This window comes from Chelonoidis abingdonii, chromosome 7, assembly GCF_003597395.2.
Source record: "Chelonoidis abingdonii isolate Lonesome George chromosome 7, CheloAbing_2.0, whole genome shotgun sequence".
NCBI lineage: Eukaryota > Metazoa > Chordata > Testudines > Testudinidae > Chelonoidis > Chelonoidis abingdonii.
In genome coordinates, this window is record NC_133775.1 from 13,474,814 (window position 1) to 13,495,221 (window position 20,408).

Here is a 20,408-nt window from a genome sequence, read left to right on the forward strand (position 1 = left end):
TAATCACTCAGATCTCAAGTCAATAGGAGTCTTTCCATTGATATGCGTCCTGTGTGGAGTCCATTAGGATCTGATCCAGGGGAAACAATGACTAGTCAAAGGGCTATTAAATGCACAAAACAAACTGAAAAGCAACCCACTATTTTCCTCTGATCCTTGTTACTATTGTTATGGTAACTGTAAGAGTTAATTGTCAGAACTCTACTTCAGTCTGATTTTATTTTCAAATCACTGATGTCTCTTTTCAAACGGGACCAAGCAAAATCGAAAGCACAGAATAATTCCTGTGGAGATTTTAATGCAATTCCTTTGCTGAGTTTTGTCCCTGGTGTTAAAATGCTCTGGCTTTTTCTTTAAGCCCTGGCAAAATATCTTCAGTCAGGCAACACCCGACAAAAAGCCCCAACTGCTCAAGAATAAAGGATATCTAAGTAGAACCGCCCCGCCCCGCCCCCCACACCCTCTAAGCAGGCTAAACATGAACACGTTTACTGAATAGCCAGCTTTGGCCTCTCTGGGTCATGTCAGGGGAGGTTAGTGCTGTTCAGCTCCTCGAGTCTCTGAGCGACAACAACTTTAAAAAATGAAACCGCAGGTAAGTGTTCATTCATAAACTGTGCTTCCTGGGCAGCCAGATGGGACCATTGATCACCAAGTCTGCTCTCCAGCGCAGCACAAGCCACACAGCTTCTTCAAGTGATTCCTGTCTCCAACCCAATAATCTATAGCTGAACAGAATATTGCTTTTAGGCCCCAAACCTGCAAACACTTAGCACATAATTTAACTCCTGTGTGAACTATTTCCCATAGTAAAGTGACACATGTGCATAAGTGTCTGTAGCATCAGGGCCTTAGTCATTAATTCAATCTTGATTGAAAGATGCCTAGTGACGTGATTCCCCCCACATCTTGTGGGAAGATGTTCCAATGGGTAATTACCCTCACTGTGTATTTAAAAAAAAAAAAAAAAAGTGCACATTTGTTTCCAGTTTGAATTTAATGTCTGTATTAGAAATGAAATGGTAAAAATTTAAGTAGCATGTATGTATAAAAATGTAGATCTTCTAATTTTCTTATTTCCAAGGCTCCTTATAAAGGAGTGTAAGAATACAGCTCAATATCTATTTGTATAAAGCTGATTTGACTCCTGGAGAGGCTGTATCGTGTGTTACAAAAAAAGCCATTCTCCTCTTCCTTGTTAGCGCCGTTGATTCTTTCTACCTCTCTTGCAATGGCACTGTGTAAAGAGTCTTTCCTTTGTCACTTGTATCTTTGGTTTTTAATCATCAGTATTGTTATATTTAGCCCAATAATAATAGGGCCAGATTCTCAGCTATTGTAAATTGGCATAACTCCATTGAAGCTGTGTGGATTTGTACCCCTTCAATGCCAGAGGTAAATTTGAAAAGATAAATATATTGAGATAAATTAAATTAAACTGCAGGAGACACCAGTTCAGGCCTGCTAAAGTCTGCACCCTTTCAAGTTTCCCACCTACCTTATAAACATTGTCATCAGAACAAACTAACATTGCTAGGCAACAATGGACCTCCCTCAAGATAGCTAATCCAGCAGTTTCTCCAGGCCAGCATTTACAAGGTAATACTTTAAGTGGGGTCACGTACACTACGGCCTGGTCTACACTGGGGTGTGTGTGTCAATGTAAGATACGCAACTTCAGCTACGGCAATACCGTAGCTGAAGTCAAAGTATCTTATCCTGACTTACCTCCCATTCTCACCGTGTGGGATCAACGTCCGCAGCTCCCCGTGTCGACTCTGCTACCGTTGCTTGCTCCGGTGGAGTTCCGGAGTTGACGGGAGCGCGTTCGGGGATTGATATATTGCGTCTAGATGAGACGCGATTTATCAATCCCCAAAAAATCGATCGTTACCCGCTGATACGGCGGGTAGTCTGGACATACTGTACATGTGTAAAGAATCCAGGGCTAACTTGGAATAACCCACTGAATTTTTTTATTCAGGTGGGAGATGGAATAAAAACTCCACTGCAAATGCACAGTGTGTTGCAAACTTGTCATACCTGTGTGTAAGTAGGTCTTAAACCCAAAGCTGAGGAACAGGTGGAAAAACATTAGCATTCAGACTAGCTGCTTCCTGAAAAAAGATTAAAAGAAAATCAATTCCTGAAAGTCTGCTCAACCTTTTCTCTTAATACTTCTGTCAAACGACACATGTAGGTGTTAGATCTGGGTATTTCTGTGTCATACCTGTGGAAGCCTGGTCTGACAACCATTTCCTTTTATAATTTTACTTGTACTAGGTGATTTAATTTTGAAACTGGTAGTTTTGTTCCTAATCACATTCATGGCAGTTTCTCATGAATATTGTGTCTGACTGAAGGTCCAATAGGAGTATGTGTGTGCTATATATAGTGATATAACGCTGTCCTCGGGAGCCAAAAAATCTTACTGCATTATATTGAACTTGATTTGATCCGCCGGATCACGCAGCCCCCCACCCCGTTCCCCAGAGTGCTGCTTTACTGCGTTATAGCTGAATTTGTGTTATATTGGGTGGCGTTATATCAGGGTAGAGATGTATAATATTTTTTAAGAAGAAAAGATTAGGGGAAGCAAACAGCTAAGCTGGAAAGTAGAGACAGCAAGTCAAAGAATTGGCCAGTAAACAAAGCAAAGTAGCTATCTGGAAGGCAAGAACTTGTAGGTGCCACCTTAAGAAAACTTCATCTGACTGTTTTCAGGGAACTAAGGGGAGGGCCATTTCCTCTGATCCAAAGGACAGTTCTGGCAGGGGCTCTGCCTGAAAGGCCAGAGAGGGAAAAGAGTGAGAGGGAGCGTGGGGGTGAAAAGTACAAGCAGGTGGTCTGGTATTTCTCCTTCAGGGCAGGTCACTGCCTGATGCTGTTGTTCCTCTGCGACAGACCAGAATTGCAACATTACTCTGGCCTGTTCAGCAAATGCGAAGCTCCTTCTGGCTGAGGTGAGATTGGGCGGCTAAAACTGTTAGCTTTGCTGGGAAGCGAGAAGCCTGTTTAAGGGGGCAGCTGTTGATCTTGGGGGAGCACCTGGTTTTGGTGAGGCAGCTGAGAGTGCGCTGCCAGCGGGATGTACACGTGTTTAGTGCTAAATCCTTTTTGCACTGTCACAGCTGCCTCCATGCAGAACTTTACACAGCTTTCTCTTTTGGCTTCAGCTGGTGTTTGCCTTGGGAAGGAAAGCGACAAAACCTTTCAAGGTTTCCTAGATGAGCAAGCAACTTAGGGTGGCTTTTATCTCTAGTGAAACTAATGAACTTTTTCAACTTGCTTTGCATGGAGCAGAAAGCTCTGGGTTTAGGGTGTGTTGTGTGGCACATGGTAGTGCCCTGGAGGAGGATATAACCTGAAACCTCGGCAGCCTGTATACATGCTGCATGTCACATACAGCATGCTTCTGATCTGTTGGTTAATTTCATAAATATTATGCAAATCGCTAGGGGAAGCCACTTGTGTGGATGCAGGATGAGGATTTACGATTAGATAGCATTAATCTATGGCATGGGCACTGGAAGAAGATGCTAGACCCAGATGTTTGCAGCTAACTAAGTATTCCAGCAGGGTGTATTACTCCTAATTGTGCTATTAGCATTGCAGAAATGAGAGAGCTTAAGTGGGTGAAATTCTGGACGAAATCTTAAACCTTTCATTAAATTGAGGCTATATTTTTCAGAAGAACTCTGCACATATGGAAACTCGTGAATGTCTAGCCTTTATTGTGGTGCCTCAGTGGGAGCTGAGCTGTTCTGAAAATCTGGCCCAGCTGTGGGAGCTAAGTGGTTGAAAAATCTGGCCTGGAGCTGCTCTTGAAAATCTGCTCCTTTTTCTTTCAACCTCACAAGCTACTGGAGACGGTTTAATTATCAAACGCCAGTACACTACAAGCGTGCGAGGTTCTTACAGTGCTGAGGAGCTTACAGTCTCAGGCCAGGATCCTCCTGACTTGCATGTCCATGGAAAAAACTTGCATTGACCAGTGGTGCAGGACTGGCCTTTAATTAAACCACCAACCATAGAGATGAGGGATGGGGAACGGGATGCAACAGCTGACTGAGTGGAGTTGTGTATCAGGCATCATGTGTGTTCTTTAACTCTTTTTAGCTGCTTTTTTAAATCTTCCTTTGGGGGAAGAACTAGATTTTATAGGCCTTTTGGAAGAAGCAGGTTTTTTTTAAAGGAGGACCTGGGAGATGGCAGAGGCATGACAGACTCTGAGTTTTGTGTGCAAATTTAAAACCGTAAGCTACACAAATGTCAAGCATTAACTTGCTGCTGTTGAGCAGTTGTGTAGTTTTCCTGTGTGCAGGACCGGCCAGAGGATTCAGGGGGCCTGGGGCAAAGGGGGAAGCTGCAGCACTTGTACTCACCTGGCGGCGGTCTGGGTCTTCGGTGGCATTTCGGCAGCTGGGAGCCCTTCAGTGCTGCTGAAGACGCAGAACAACTCAAGGGCCCCCTGCCGCTGAAATGCCACTGAAGACCTGGACTGCCGCCAGGCCAGGGCTCATGGGGCCCCTGTGGGGCCTGGGGCAAATTGTCCCACTTGCTGCCCCCCCCCTCCCCCCTGGCAGCCCTGCCTGTGTGTGGTTTAAACACATACTTTGGTCTGCCCCAGCAATGCCTGCCTATCAATCAGGTTTACCAACAGGTTCCCACAATTCTTTGGAATCCTTCTAGATGAAAGCTGCTATAACACATGTGGTAATAGTGTTATGACCTTTGCATTCAGAGCACGCTGTGTTAAGGCCATTTTTGCACAAAGTAATCAGTGGGGACTTTGGAGTCCTCAGTAGGACAGCTGTCTAATGAAACCTTCCATCTCTGCACATACCCCAGCATGCAAGTGCTCCTTTTTTATTATCCTGATGCTTCTCAACTTGTTTTCAAGTGACTTGACAAGCTGATTTTCATTTTAGCTTTTGTGGGCATCCTTTTGTGATGTGATCTTAAGAAATTAACGAGCACAGGGGCAGTAACAATAGTCCGTTGGAAACAAACAAAATTACTCTTGGAATTGCAATGCTAGGAGGAAGAGTTACCTCTTGCACATGTATGCAGCAGGCTTGCGATAAGCAAGGTGGTTACCTGTCGTGCTATTGACCCTATTCTTTATTGCTATTTGGTGGGTTATTTAAGTGGGTCCCTGAAGATAGAGAGAGGAGGAAGGGGATCTGACACAGATCAAAAACCCATGTTTGTCAGTGGTAAAGGTTTCTCGTGTGGCTTGGGCTGTCCATTTCCAAAGAGCTGTTCAGCTGACTGACTAAGCTGATTCACTTACACCAGGGCTGGATTTGGCCCCACCTTTCTCTTGGTTCCCTAGAACACAGCATGACTCAAATGTTTAACAAAATCATAGTTAAGCGTCGTATGCGTTGCCAGAGAACACTCAAAATCCAGCTCGTCCAGAGCCAAATTGGACTTCATTAATCTAGTTCATTCATTTTTCTGGTTTGTGTCCTTGCTATGTGACTTGGCTTGTCTCTCTTAGTGGCTCCAATGCTGCGAATTGCATGGGGTCAGTGTGTGGTGCCTTAGCAGGCTTATGCCTCTGAACAATGCCCGATGTCCTTTCACGGCCCAGCATGAAACGAGCGTTGGAGTGTAGCAAAGGCAATGCATTCAAGCAGGCAGCAGTGTGCGGGAAGGCTTTGGATTTGCACACTGATTTCTTTCTTCCAAGCTGGCAAGACCTTTTTTGAAAACCGTAAACAAGCCCTGATGCCAAACAGGCCCTAAGGGAACCAGTTCCCATGGGCGTGTAGGTTAAGCCACAACAGATTCTGAAAAGAATCTGATGTTTGTTTGAGCTAATATACTCAGCATGGAGAGGGAAGAGAGAAGTCCTTCTCTACCAAATGAAGGACCGACCTCTGATAGTGCCCTACAATGGATCTTTCATTGGCTCCCATCTGCAGGGGTTATCCTTGTGATGGGTGGGGGATTCTCCAAAGGCTGATGAATCTTTGCAGTATGTCCCTGCTTTTGCCCTTATGTGGGGCAGCCTAGATGATAACTACCAGACTCGCTACCTTCAGGCAGATGCTCCTCTTCTCAACCTTCAGGAGGGACTGTGGTAGGCTTTGCTTCCCTAACCTAGTCTGGGATCAGTCTGCTAATCCTGTTTTCCTTACCCTCTTCAGCTAGTGTCTTCATGGGGTCTCTTGCCAGGTCTACAAAAGTCAGGGGGAGCCACGGTAGTAGCTTTTAATTTAACAAACAAATTCTATTCCTCTTGCTTGCCGAGTCATCCTTGGGTGTGAAAACTGATCCAATCCAGTGTAAATGAATTGCTCGGGTTCTTCAAAGATCAGCAGCACTGCCTGATGCCCAAGACTGACCTCTGAAGATCAGCACAAATTACAGTCCTGAAATGACCTGTAAGGTCTTGAATTTGCTCTGCTCTTGGTTGTGTGAGAGTGGTTTCATTGCAGGTAACTCTACGTTTGACTTTTTTATTTGCTTGTGCTTTATTCCATTAACTTTTTACAAGGAGCAAGTCAATTAGGAGCCCTAACTTCTAATGCCTGTTTCTTGGCCAGGCAGCTCCACTAGTTCAACAAAACAATATCAAAAAGCAGCATTCCAAGATTCAGTTAAGAGGGGGGAAAAAGGGGGGGGCAGGGACTATGGGGCACTTGTGATGTGTTTGTGTGTTGCATGGCGTGATAGGGGTGGGGGCAGCCTGCATGTTGCCATCAGAGACTACTGCAATATACATGTTTAACAATAATAAAATACGAATACCAGGGTCTTAGACAATAAAGTCCATTACGGACTTCGCTGCCGCTCATGGTGGTTTTTTTTGTTTTTTTTTTTTTTCTAACATGGCAGGAGCTCAGATACTCTTAACACCCGTAAATAGAGGCCAAATATTACAATGATGGTCTCTCTAGAAAGGGAGGGGAAGGGAAAAACCTCTCAGAACTGCCGAGTGTATCAATATATCTCCTGACCTCAGTTGTTCTGGCTGCTGGATATTGTGTGTTTTCCTGTTTCTCCCGGTGACAGTCTTTAAACTTTTCGCAACATCTTTAAACTTCATCTGCTCCGGAGCAAGGCTTGGTGACCAAATGGTGAGTGTACCTCTTTGTTCTGGCAGCAAAACGGGTTGTTCTGTTTCTCTCTCCACTGAGGAGCCTTGTGATATGATGTGTAAAATGTCAGCAATCATTAGGCGACTTGAGTCACTGAACCACCATCCTTTTTCGCCCCCACCCCCCCGCTTCATTCTGACTCTCCTCCTTTGCTGCAGAGAATTTATTTAAAGCTCCTTCTCCCTCTCCCTTTGTTGGCACTGGTGAATTTGTGGGGAAACATAATGCATTGTTGAGACGCTAGAATTTCTCAAACTAGGTCAAGTTAATTTTTTAACACATGCAGATTTGCTTGTTACTATGGATATTGCTTAATTACACACCAATAATCCCCCATGAGATCTACATTCACTGCTCATCCCCCCCCCCCCCCATTTTTAAATATCCCCAGGAGTTGGTAGGGATCTTCAAGGGGATGGAATGAGGAGTAAGAGGATGAAGCTGAACAAAGGAAAATGCAGGTTAAATATCAGGGTGAAGGTGTGGTGCATTCTGTAAGGTGGTGGGATGGTCTCCCAAAGGAAGTAGTGCGTTGCTTGTGTTGTCTAAAACTGCTGCACAGAGCACGTGAGATCTTATTCATCTGACATCTTCCTGCCAGTGCATGGTTGACAGATGAGATGATCATGAACATCTTTTCCACTTCTAATTTCCAGCTGTTTGGAGATGGTGAGAACAGTGTTCACTTAAGATTCTGAATGGCAGTTCAGCCTTGTACATACTTCTCCCTCCCTCTCCATTTTATTTGCCAGGCATGAATGTCTCCTTTGATCAAGGCATTTGTTGCGGATGAGAGCATCCATGGTTTGTTGTTTAATTACTAATACCTAGCTCTCCTCCTTCTATAGGTCTCCCAAAGTGTTTTACAAACGAAGTCAGTATCCTTATCCCCATCTTACAGATGGGCAAACTGAGGCATGATGTGAAGTGATTTTTGCCCAAGGTCACCCAGTGGTAGAGCTGGGGATAGAACCAAAGTCTTCTGAATTCCAGTCCAGTGCCCTGTTGACCAGGTCACACTGCTTTCCATTTACTGCAAGTTTCAGTCATTTAAAGAGGGAGCAGAAAGGATGCCGTGTGGTGATGTGCCATTGGTCTCCTACATGAATAAGCAAAGTGACCTAGCTGGGGGTGGAAGGTGCTTGGCTATATTGGTGCAAAACCCGGGTCAGGATTATGGAGCTGATTGCATCTCTGGCCTCTCTTCATGCACCCCTCAGCTGTCGGCCGTCATGCCTTTACCTGTCTTGGGAGTGAGATTTTGCACTTCACCCACTCTTAGACCAGGATCTGGATACAGCATCCTGCCTGTGCTAGCTACTTATCCACTCAGACCTGTGCAGCGCTATCTGTCCCTCTTCCCTTCAGGAGCCTGGGTCCATGAGATAGCAACCAACCACTTTTTAAAAATAAGCAGGTTTATTCGTAAATGGAACAAAGCGTTGGACAAACTGCTGTGAAAACAACAAAGAGCCATGCATAGCTAGCAGAGACTAACCTTGTGCTTAATTACACACTATAGCAGGGGTGGGCAAACTACGGGTCGACCGTCCTGCCCGGCCCCTGAGCTCCTGGCCTGGGAGGCTTGCCCCCAGCCCCTCGCCTGCTGTCTCTTTGCTGCCCCTGCCCCTCACCCCCCGCCCCCCACTGGGCACAGCCTCAGCTTGCTCGCTCCACCGCCAGTGAAATTCTCTGGGTGGTAGCGCTGTGAGCTCCTGGGGCAGCTCAGCTGCAGAGCTCGACCTGACCCAGTGCTCTGTGCTGCGTTGTGGTGGTGGTGGCAGCATGGCCCGGCTTCAACTGGGCGGCGGCTGTAGCGCTGCCAGCCACCGGCGCTCCAGGCAGTGCAGTAAAGGGGCAGGGGGGGTTGGATAGAGGGCAGGGGAGTTTGGGCTGATGGATAGGGGTTCGGGGGGGAATAGGGGATTGAATAGAGGCAGGGGTCCTGGAGGGCAGTCAGGAAGGAGAGGGGTTTAATGGGGTGGTGGGGGCTTGGGGGCAGGGTTCCCAGAGGGGCTATCAGGGAATGGGGAGGGTGTTGGATGGGACACGACCCCCTCCTATAACTGGCCTTCCATACAATTTATGAAACCTGATGTGGCCCTCAGGCCAAAATGTTTTGCCCGCCCCTGCGCTATGGGCATGCCTACAGTACAGCTACTCAACCACAGCTGTGCCGATGTAGCCCCATAGTGGAGACACTTCCTATATTGACAGAAGAATTCTTCCATCATTCAAGCTACTGCTTATCAAAAGAAGTAGATTAACTACATCAGTGGAAAAAATACCTTCTGTCAATCTTCTTGCAGCACAGTAGGGCTTGGCTTAGGTCACCTTAACAATGGCACAATTTTTCACTGCCCTGAGCAATGTAGTTAGTTGATCTAAGTTTGAAATGTAGCCCAGGCCTTAGTTAGATGGGCTTCCTTCCTTCTGCAGTTGCAGGAAAAAAAAAAGACAAGACCGAACTTACATCCTTTTAGGAGGCCAACGTGCTCTTGGAATCCAGCCTTGTCTTCGCTGCAGAAAAAAATGGTGTTAACTCCAATTGTAAGAGCACATATTTTTATTCGTTTGCTAGTGAGGTCTGTGTCTTCCTATCCCCTGCACCCCTCAGTCAGGAAATTCCCTTTTCTCAAAGCCCTGCCCCCTCAGTCTATGCCTGAGGCCCATTACCCTTGTATTCACTGGCTTTTGTTACACGCCCTAAAAACAATTGACAACAGTTAGGCTGCTGGTGTGCTGAGACCTCGCATGTCATGCTGACTCCCTGTACTCTTCTGTCTGTCTGTATCCATCTGTTGTCTCTTGTCTCACGTTCTGATTGTATGCTCTCTGGGGCACATTTCTTCTGTTTGTACAGCACCTAGCACAATGGGTCCTGGTCCATGACTGGGCTCCTTGGGGCAGTGAGAACACAGATAAATAACAAACCAAAAAAGCCTCTGTTTCAGATGTCTACATGGGGAGTTACACCAGGATAACTACATATAGCATTAAAATTCCATCACTTAGTACTGCTGGTGAACTTTCCCAGGTAGACAAGCCCTAAGAGAGTGCCCCCATGATGCTTTGCTGTTTTGCTAGTTTAGACCCATTCAACTTTTACTGTTCTCCTGCCTGGGAGTAGGGTGACCACATGTCCTGATTTTATAGAGACAGTCCCGATATTTGGGGCTTTTTATTATATAGGGCTCCTAATTTCTCACCCCCCCCCCCCCCAAATCGCCAATTTTTACACTTGCTGTCTGGTCACCCCACCTAGGGAGGGAGTCCTGCTGGACTGTCTGCACTAGCTTCCTGACATTCCACCATGGCAATTCTCCGAATATCCTCTGCATAAACCTCACCTCAGGGTACAGATAAACAGTCCCCGCCTCATGCCCCTACACTCACACTACGTTTCTTCTCAATCTCGTTCTGCTCTGCACTGGTCTTGAATGCGATTACCTTGAACTAGCTCATAGAAACAGGGCCGGCCAGAGGAATACAGGGGGCCTGGGCGGCTGAACTTGCTGCCAAAGACCCGGCGCTCGGCAGCGGGTTTCCAGGATGGAAGGAGCCCCTGGCGGCGGGTTCTTCCGGGCCACTTTGGCGGTGGGGTCCGGAGCGGAAGGCCCCCCCCCCCCCCCCCGCTGCCGAAGACCTGGAGTAGAAGAAGCTCCAAGGGCCCGGGCCCCGCAAGAGTTTTCTGGGTCCCCTGGATCGAGCAAAGGACCCCACTCCAGGGCCCCTGAAAAACTCTCATGGGGGCCCTGTGGGGCCTGGCGCAAATTGCCCCACTTGGCCCCCTCTCCCTCTCAGGCGGCCCTGCATAGAAAGGAGCCAAGAAGGGACAATCCCATGGTAATAAGAGACCGGCCTGGAAACGTGCAGTTCATAGAAGCCCGGCCACTTTTATTTTGAGCACTTAGCAGTCTGAGGATAGTTCCTTCTTAGGGTCTGGTATGTGGGTGTGGCCTCACTCTGGAATGGCTATGAATGCCCGCGATCTGTTGCAATCTGCTTAGAACTCCTTAAACTAGGTAGGACTGGACCTGCTCGGAACTTGGATGGGAGACTTCAAAGAAAATCCCAGGGTGCAGTAGGAAAGAGTTAGACTTTGTAGATGGCACTTTTCCTTCTGGCTTGCCTCAGCAAGGCCAGATGAGCAGCTGGAAGGGAGTTCTCCTGAGTGACAGGAGAAAGCTCCAGTGGGAGCCTGAAGGGGGTGGGGAGCATTGGTGTGGGGGTTGGGCTAAGGTAAAGAGACAGTGTCTTTCAGAAAGGATGCTGGGAAATGAGGCCAGCCTGTCTCTGGATGCATCCTATCAAAGGAGGCGGGCCCTCCTGTAGTCAGCTGCTTTTGCCTAGGGTTGCCAACCCTCCAGGGTTGTCTGGGAGTCTCCAGGAATTAACCTTCAGTTAAAGCTTAATCTTTGTCATGATGAAATCTCCAGGAATTCATCCAACCAAAGTTGGCAACCCTAAGTTTTGCCCCTCCTTCTGTCCTGCCTCACAAGTGACATCTGCTGAGCGGCATTCAGGATGATGGTGTATCTTCTGCAGGCTGCTCAGTGCCCGAGAGTCCTGTGTAGCTTCTCTCCTGCTGCCCCAGCAGATCTTCAGTCTGCTCACAGTGGTGGCACAGGGACCCATGAAAGGCAGGACATGATGTGGGGAGAGGAGGAAGGGCATTTGGACTGAAGGAGGGACAGACTTCCTCTCTGGGTAGGGTAGCAGTTCACTCTCTGTGGCCCATGCAGTCTTTCTCAGTTAGTGCAAGGTGGGGTGATTGGTTTGTGATGAGAGATGGATCAGAGACCTACCAAACTCATCTCATATAAGGGTCACCAAACATCCAGTGGATGAGAGAAAAGCGAAATGAGATGAGCTGGAGTAAGATATGTTAGGATTTAGAGCAGTGAGATTAAAAGATGGAGTGAGGCTTGTGACCTTGGGGGAGGGGGAGGAGGAGGAGCTGGCTCTGGGAGAAATCCATGAAGGGTGTACAAGAGGGGGAGGGGAGTGTGATTCCAGTGAACCGAATCATGCCTCTTTCAGTCCAGCTGCTATGACTACCTGGAGACAAGCAACATAAGTGGAATGGTCAGCACCGGGAAGCTCTTTGTTCACAAGTCACATCTGACCCAGGGCTGGCGCTACCATTTAGGCGACATAGGCAATGGCTTAGGGCGCCAGAATTTTTGGGGGGCGCTATTTTGCCGGGGAGGCGGCACACGGGTCCGGGGGACCTACCGCAGTGATGCCGGCGGACGGCCCGCTGCTGTGAAGGTCTGGCAGAGCTGCCGCAGTCATGTCAGCGGACGGTGCGCTGGTCTAAAGGCTCCGGTGGACTTACCGCAGTGATGCCGGCGGACGGCCCGCTGCTGTGAAGGTCTGGCAGAGCTGCCGCAGTCATGTCAGCGGACGGTGCGCTGGTCTAAAGGCTCCGGTGGACCTACCGCAGTCATGCCGGCGGAAGGTCCACCGGAGCCTTTAGACCAGCACACCGTCCACTGACATGACTGCGGCAGCTCCACCGGACCCGCGGGGGGGGGGGGGGGAATGGCCGTCCGCCTAGGGCATCAGAAACCCTGGCGCCGCTCCTGGTCTGACCCACTCTGTTCCTAGCTCAGTCTCCAAGTAATTCAGTGTGAAATACATGGAACTGACCCCCTTTGGGGTGACTTTGAGCCCAGTCCTCCCAGTGCTGAAAGCACAAGCTCCTATCACTTCTTCACCTAACTGTGACTCTGCCTCAGAGCAACAAGCAGGACCAGCTCATGATCCTTCTTGTGACTGGCCCACCAAAAGGAGGACAAAGACCCACATTCTCCTTGTGTGGATTATACATCCAACCAAGAATGATCCAGACCTTAAAGCTCCAGTCACCACTGACATGCTGTCCACACAGTTCTCAAAGCTCTATACTTAACAAGGATTAAACGATGTCTTCTCCTGCACCAGGAAGGGGTAGAGGAAGAGCAGGGTGATGGAGCAGTAGTCCCTGTCCTTCTCTGCTAACAGGAGCTCCCACTCCCCTCCCTGCTCAGTTGGTAGATTTTTAAAACAAGCAGCAGTCTCATCTCAGTTGGGGTTGCGATTGGTCATGTGGTATTGTTTCTGCTTCCTGACTGGGCAACACATTTTTCCAACAGGAAACTAACTAGCGAACTTAAGTTGTGAATTTTCAGACGATTGATCACGTGATAAAACGGCTGATCGGAAAATAGCTTCCCGGGTAGCCAGCTCTCGACTTAGTCACAAATGAGTTGTCACCACGTCCACATTGCACTTAATCCAGTGTGATCCTTATTTGTGGAGATATTCTGGAATCTTCTCTCCTACCAGCTCTCCTGCTTTTGATCTTGCTGGCACATTGGAAGCATGTAGACTCTCATTACGCCTTCAGCAGCACAGAAAATGAACATGGCAGGAGCCAAAGAAAAAATTCCACTTGAAGGTTTTTTTTTAATACAAACTTTTTTTTTTTGTAGAACTGGGTCACTCAAGGGGTGACAGCATAAGAGCATCATCGCCTAGGTAATGTATCTTGTTGCCATGGTGACCGCTAAAGGCTGCATCAGTCAACAGCTTTAAAAATTTGACAGTTGAGTGAGTGAAGATTTTAATGAGGACAGACACTTCCTTGCTTAGTTTCAATAGCCGAATATTCTAAAAATACCCTTCCATCTTGTTAATATTTCCGGGTCTCTAGAGTGTAAATTAATGTGCATAACCTAGGCACTTTCCTTGCAGTTCTTGACACCCTGGAATATTCTGTCAAAGCTGAGTGCAGCCCAGCTGTTGAGATGATGATAATAGCATAGTGCAGTTCTCCTGTTTTGGATGTTGTGGTTTCCACTGACCAGAAAACTCCTAAGCCATGACTACCTGTTTTTTTATTTTTTTCTCCTTTAATGTGGAACCTCCTGCTCCCTCAGTTTCCCTTCCCACACTTAATATTGGAATAACTGGGCAATAAGTACTTCTCAAGTATCTCCATCTGCTCAGTGCCTGCTGGAGTTTGATACAACTAAGAATGTTTGCAAATGCTGGAGAAGTAATTTGATTGATACGTTGTGACGACTTCAGTTGTGGGTCCTTCATCTCCTCCATCACTCTGTGACGTTATTTGTTTGCATTATTGACCCAGCGCTGGGCTCCTATTTTCTAGTGTGAATAACAGCCATACGGACCGCTCAGTGCTGTGGATCCGCTGGCGCAAGCTGTTCATCCTGCCACTGCTTGGGCTCCTGCTCGCTACGACAGAAGGATGTCTGGGTCAAATTTGAGTGGTGTTGTGACCCTGTGCCTCACTCCTGATCTGTTCTGTTCCCTTAGACCTATTTATGCCTTTGTCAGTATGCAAGTTATACTAACTTGTATTCAAGTGTTGGGTGAGGAGGAAGCTACCTAAGCAGCAGCAGAGCATGAGTAAACGTTTTCCTGCTACAACCCACTTTTCTGGTTCCTCAGGATGAAAGCTGCAGGATGTTTTAGACTCAGTAATGTGTAACTTGCATGGCATTACACACCCCCTCTGGATTCAATCCAGCGTCTCTGTCTAGAATAGTGGAAAACAGAACATTCTTTCTAAAGAGATTTAACTCCGAACACTGGTCTCTTGTGTGTGTGAGCTCCAAGCAAGCTCCCAAGACTGAATTACAAGCCCCTGTAAAGAGAGGTTCTTAACCAGCAATGTGCAGAGCTGCTGGAAGACCTGCAGCTTTGAGGCATGTTCAGTAGGAAACCCTTGAAGAGCTTAATGGGTGCAACTTGGATTTGCCTGTGCGCTGTGCTCAGAGCAGCCTGGCTTAGTGCTGTACACAAAGGGGGCTGCTCAGCCTGTCGCACAAACACTAGGCCTGGGAATTACTGATGTTCCATGAGTTGAAACTGCTGTTGCCATTTAGTGGCTTCGCAGCTGGTGCCAAAATCTGACAGCCCCAGAGCTTTGAGAGGAGGAAGTGGAGCAATAGGAGCAATAGCCTATGGCAGCTGTTCCTGGCAAGGGCAGCACTGTCCTACCTATAGGTTTAGCACCCTCTGGCTTTGCCTCTCTTCCAACCCTCTGTGGCTGACTGCCACTAGGGGAGTTTATTTGTATCTGGGACTTGGGACGGGCTTTGTGAAAGCTGGTGCCAATGCTATTATAGGGCTGAATACTGCAGGCAGTTCTGGTTGCCCCATTTAAAAAAAATATTAGAATTGGGGAAAGTACAGAGAAGGGCAACAAAAATGATTAGGGGAATGGAACAGCTTCCAGACTGGGGGCAGGAGGATTAAAAAGACAGGACTCTTCTGCTTAGAAAGGAGAGGCTTCAGCAGGAAGGGGTATGACAGATCTATAGAATCAGGACTGGTGTGGAGAAAGTGACTAAGGCAGTGTTATTTACCCCTTCACATAGAATATCAGGGTTGGAAGGGACCTCAGGAGGTCTAGTCCAACCCCTTGCTCCAAGCAGGACCAATCCCCAGACTTTTTTTTTTTTTTTTTTGTGCCCCAGATCCCTGAATGGCCCCCTCAAGGATTGAACTCACAACCCTGGGTTTAGCAGGCCAGTGCTCAAACCACTGAGCTATCCCTCCCCATAACACAAGAGGTAGGGGTCACCAAGTGGAATTAGCAGACAGCAGGTTTAAAGCAAACAAAAGGAAGCACTTCTTCACACAACACATTGTCAACCTGTGGAACTCATTGCAAAGGCCAAAAGTATAAAACAGTTCTTAAAAAAGAATTAGAGGAGTTCAGGGAGGATAGGCCCATCAATGGCTCTTAACTCTGATGGTCAGGGATCCAACCCCATGTTCTGTGTGTCCCTAATCCTCGGAGTGCCAGAAGCCGGGAACTAGATGACGGGTGGTGGATCACTTGATTGTCCCGTTCTGTTCGTTCCTTCTGAAGCATTGGTCACTGTCGGAGGACAGGATACTAAGCTAGATGGGCCATTGGTCTGATCCAGTAGGGCCATTTGTAAGTTGAGTGCACCTTCGTCACCTTCCGGGCTGTCCATGATGGTAACCCTGGGTTGTTTCTGCTCAGGTGTTTCCTGGCTGAAACACCTGATTGTCTCAGAGCTGATGCAGCCAAGTGCCTGAAATGGAGTGAGGAGGCCACCTATTGTGTTAACTGAGGGCCCTGTCACTTCTCCTCACCAAGTCTCATTGGGACTTGGGCTCTGATGTGACTTAAGTGCTTATGGAATGTTACCCACTTTCCTCAGCCCTGTGGGGAGTCTGCTCAGGAATTAACAGCACCTTAGATTGCGTTAACTCATGACTATAGGCCTCCTTTGTGATGGGAGACCCTGTAAAATGGAAGCTCTGGGCTCCTCTGCTCACAAGGGAAGTGTGGAGCTGTGCTGGTAGATATCTGAGATCTGTGGGTCCTAGGTACCAAATCCACTGTTTCTTGGGGGAAGCAGAGGGAAAGCCTTTCCCCGATCCACTGGGGCACCACCGTTCACTGCTGGACTATTGTTTTGGTGCCAGGACTCATATTTGTGCCCTGGAAGTTGGTGCTCCAAGGACTGGAGGAGCTGGCCTCGATACCGGTGCCTTTAGCACAACTAGCGTCATTGCTTTTTCTCTCCTGCCCTTTTCCAGGACTGAGCATGCTGCCTCGGCCGACCCAGAGTGCAGCATGTTACCCAAGGCCTGTTATAAAGTGACGACAATCGCTGCAGGCGCACAGCTGTCAGTGTTTTATGGTGAATATTAAATGAATCTCACACATGCTCAGGATTGCTGGCCTGAACCAGCACAGGCTAGAACTTAGAGATGGTGAGGTGGGGGACAATGAAGCTCCATCAGCTTATCTAGTTCTTCTCTCTCTCTCTCACACACACACCCACCCACCTCCCCCTCCACCTACCTCCTTTTTATAAATGACTGATACTGAACTATCTGTGACTGTGTGCTTTGTTGGAAACTTCTCTCTGTTCTGATCACCCCATCCATCACCTTACCCTTAGGTGATGCAGGATCCCATCCTTAAGCAGGATCTGTTAATGTTCAGAGCATGGACCTGATAAAGGCAGAGATCCTGTGTTGTGTGTGTCTCTCTTTAAAAGATTAAACCTTTTAACAAATTCCTTGTTGGAGACTGGAGCAATAAGTGCCTATCCCTTAATTCCTTTCTGTGTGGCTAAATAAATGTGAACGAGGCCAATTTAATATGACAACCGAGGGATGTCAAGTTTCTGTCTTCATTATGTTAAAAAATATACTTTATTTTTAAAGCCTAATTTCCAGTACTTAGACATTTTGCTGTAGCTCCTGATTCCTTCTTTCCTGAGGGGTGGGAGAAGTCAGCCTCTTGGCATGGTCTTAATTATAGCGCCTGTCTACTTAACTGCTTGTCACTTTTCTTGCTCTTATTGTTCAGATTGAATAGTCGTTTATTAGTGTCATTATCTTTCCCTTCCTGAAGGGCAAGTAAACAAAAACCTATCTTCTGAAAACTGATCAAAACCTTGGTTAGAATTAATTCTCAGGCAGGGAAAGGTGCATTTTCTGCAGGTCTTCCTTAAGCCTCCAGTTGTATGTTTCTGGGGATTTTTTTGTTTAGGGATGTCAATTTAACTGAAATTAATTCATGTGATTAACTCAAAGAAATTAATCACAGTTTTAATTGCATGGTTAAACAATAGAATACCAATTGAAATTTCTTAAATATTTTAGGTGTTTTCCTACATTTTCCTATATATTGTATTGTAATTGAAATCCAAGTGTATATTTGTGATTACCATCTTACAGTGCAAAAATTTGTAAACCAAAGAGCACTACAGTACTTGTATGAGGTGAATAGAAAAATACTATCTCTTGGTCATGGAAGTGCAACTTACAAATGTAGACTTTTGTTGTTACATAACTGCACTCAAAAACAGCAGTGTAAAACTTCACAGCCTACAAGTCCACTCAGTCCTACTTCTTGTTCTATTTACCTCACGTGAGAGTGAGAAGTGGATAGCATTATCTCCTGTAAATGTAAACAAACTTGTTTGTCTTAGTGATTGGCTGAAGAGGAAGTAGGACTGAGTGGTCTTTCAGGCTCTAAAGTTTTACATTGTTACATAACTGCACTTAAAATCAAAACAAACAAACAAATCTACATTTGTAAAGTGCACTTTCCCAATGAAGAGATTGCATTATGATACTTGTAGGAGGTGAATTGAAAAATACTATTTTTTTTTTTTTTTTTTACAGTGCAAATATTTGAAATAAAAATAATAAAGTGAGCACTGTACACTTTGTATTCTGTGTTGTAATTGAAATCAATATATTTGAAAATGTAGAAAACATCCCAAAATATTTAAATGGTATTCTATTGTTTAACGGTGCAATTAATTGTGATTGATTTTTTTAATTGCTTGACAGCCTTGGATTATTTTGGTTGGTTGTGGGTTTTTTTTGTTTGTTTGTTTTTTGTTGGGGGTTTTTTTCTTCCCAGAAGGTGCTGAGCCTCCCATGCTCTGAAAATCAGGCCCCTATGTCTCAAGTTGGGCACCCAAAATCACTAGTCCAGGTCTGAAAATCCTGGCCCTTTCCTCCAAAGCGAAGTAGCTATTGTGGGACAAGCAGTTCAGACCGCTTCAGTGAAGAAGCTGCTTGAAAGAAAACTAAATCAAGGCCGGAAAGAAGCACTAAACCCTCCTCTCCTCCCCTCTTCCCCCCACACACTCAAAAAAAACAAAAACAAAAACAAAAAAAACCAAACAATAAAAACCTGGAGGGGGGAACTTGCCACAGATTCATTTTAAACCAGAGATGTCACTTGGGACACTTTGCAAGAGTGAAATGGCTTGAATTTGAGACTAGTCACATGTAGTTAATAGCTTTGTTGGGGAGGGACTGTATACCTTCATGTCTCCAGAACACCTAGCACAATGGGATGCCAGTCCTGAATGGGGTCTCAAGTTATTTGTGTTACAACAGCAGCTAAAGTCTTAATGCCAAAAGTGTTTTTGGTATGTGGAGTCAGGAAGAGGGGGTTGGATGTGGTCCAAAGTTTGCTGTGGATATCCTGGGATGCATCATTCTGGGACCTCTGCATTGAAAGCCCTGCTCTTACATGGAACATCAAGATCTGAGCTTGGTCCAGTTTTCTCAGATGTGGTGTGGTTTTTAGATTCCTTATTCCTTTATAACCAAGCATGCTGGATACCTGGTTAGTGGAAACACTTGCCACAGAGATCTCTGCGTGGCTCAGTGCTCATGTATCTTTCACAGGTTCCCTTTATAACACTGATTGCAAGGAATCTCTTCTACCCTCTTCTCCAAAGAAAACAGTAGTGCAGTTTGTGTCTTTCATATGAGATAGAAGAAGCAGCAGCAGCCCCTTCTTGCTGGGTTATTTCCACTTGGGAATCTTTCAACTTTTTATACTGGTCCGAAGAGCACAAACAGCTCTCCTACCAGTTCCTCCGCCACCCTGACATTGCTCATGCCTTCCCTGGCCGGCAGAGTCCAACCCTTTGAGTCAGTCTCCGAGTTGGAGAAACACTGCTCTAAATGCAGGCTTCTGACAGTCATTTGGGAGCTACAAGAAAGCATGTGGAAATGAGCGGAGCACTCTGTATTCCCCCAGCCCAAGGCTTGACAACTACAGGCTGCCTTGGTTGCGCATCTCCTGCAGGGCTGTAGTAATGTTACTGAACTCTATGGACTCGGGTTCTTCAGGCACAAGTGATAAACATCTCCAGCGAAGTGCAGCTGAATGTAAATGTACCCGATAGTTTTGCCTTGTTCCTTGGTTGGTTATGAGAGAGCGCTTTGCTTAAAAGGAAGCTACTCACTGGATTTTTTTTCATGCACTCTCTGGATCTAGTCCTCGTATAATGATCACACTCTTCCCAGTTGCCTCCTGCTGCCCTAATAAGGGTTAATACCCCGTCACATGGTGGTCAGCTGACTCTAGTGGTAGCCTGCTATCTTACAACAACGGGAGATGTGTCTTTTTGATTCTCTTTCTCTGGGGCCATACAGGACTGAGGATTATGTGTATGGAGGCAGCATACTCCCCACTTGTGTAGGGGGATACAGTGTCTCCATGCTTAATAGTAATCTACAGAGTTACTTTTGTGACTCTAAAGTGGGACCATAAAGCCCCATGCACCATTCCAAATGTTTTCTGTGTCCTACAGTGTTTTTCAAGGTCTGATATCTGGTCACTTTAAGCCTGTGAAGGTGGGGTGTTAGGATTAATAATAATCTGCTGTTCAAAGGCACAGGATCCACCATGCCAGGCCCCCTCCACGCATCCCTCCAGCACCAGCCTACGTCTTGGAAATCACTTCCAAGTTCATCTCA

At 46.6% G+C, this 20,408-nt stretch overlaps 1 protein-coding gene across 2 annotated transcripts in view; it reads left to right on the forward strand.

The window, feature by feature from the left end:
* The first annotated feature begins 2,724 nt into the window (after nucleotides 1-2,724).
* The window catches only part of ACOT11 (acyl-CoA thioesterase 11), a 69,450-nt gene continuing 51,766 nt past the window's right edge, over nucleotides 2,725-20,408 (forward strand). Inside the window, exon 1 of one of the 2 annotated variants that reach the window (XM_032766912.2) lies at nucleotides 2,725-2,963. The gene's annotated coding sequence lies outside the window, so the exon portion shown is untranslated. The remainder of the gene's footprint in view (nucleotides 2,964-20,408) is intronic. The other variant, XM_032766911.2, reaches the window with a different exon arrangement.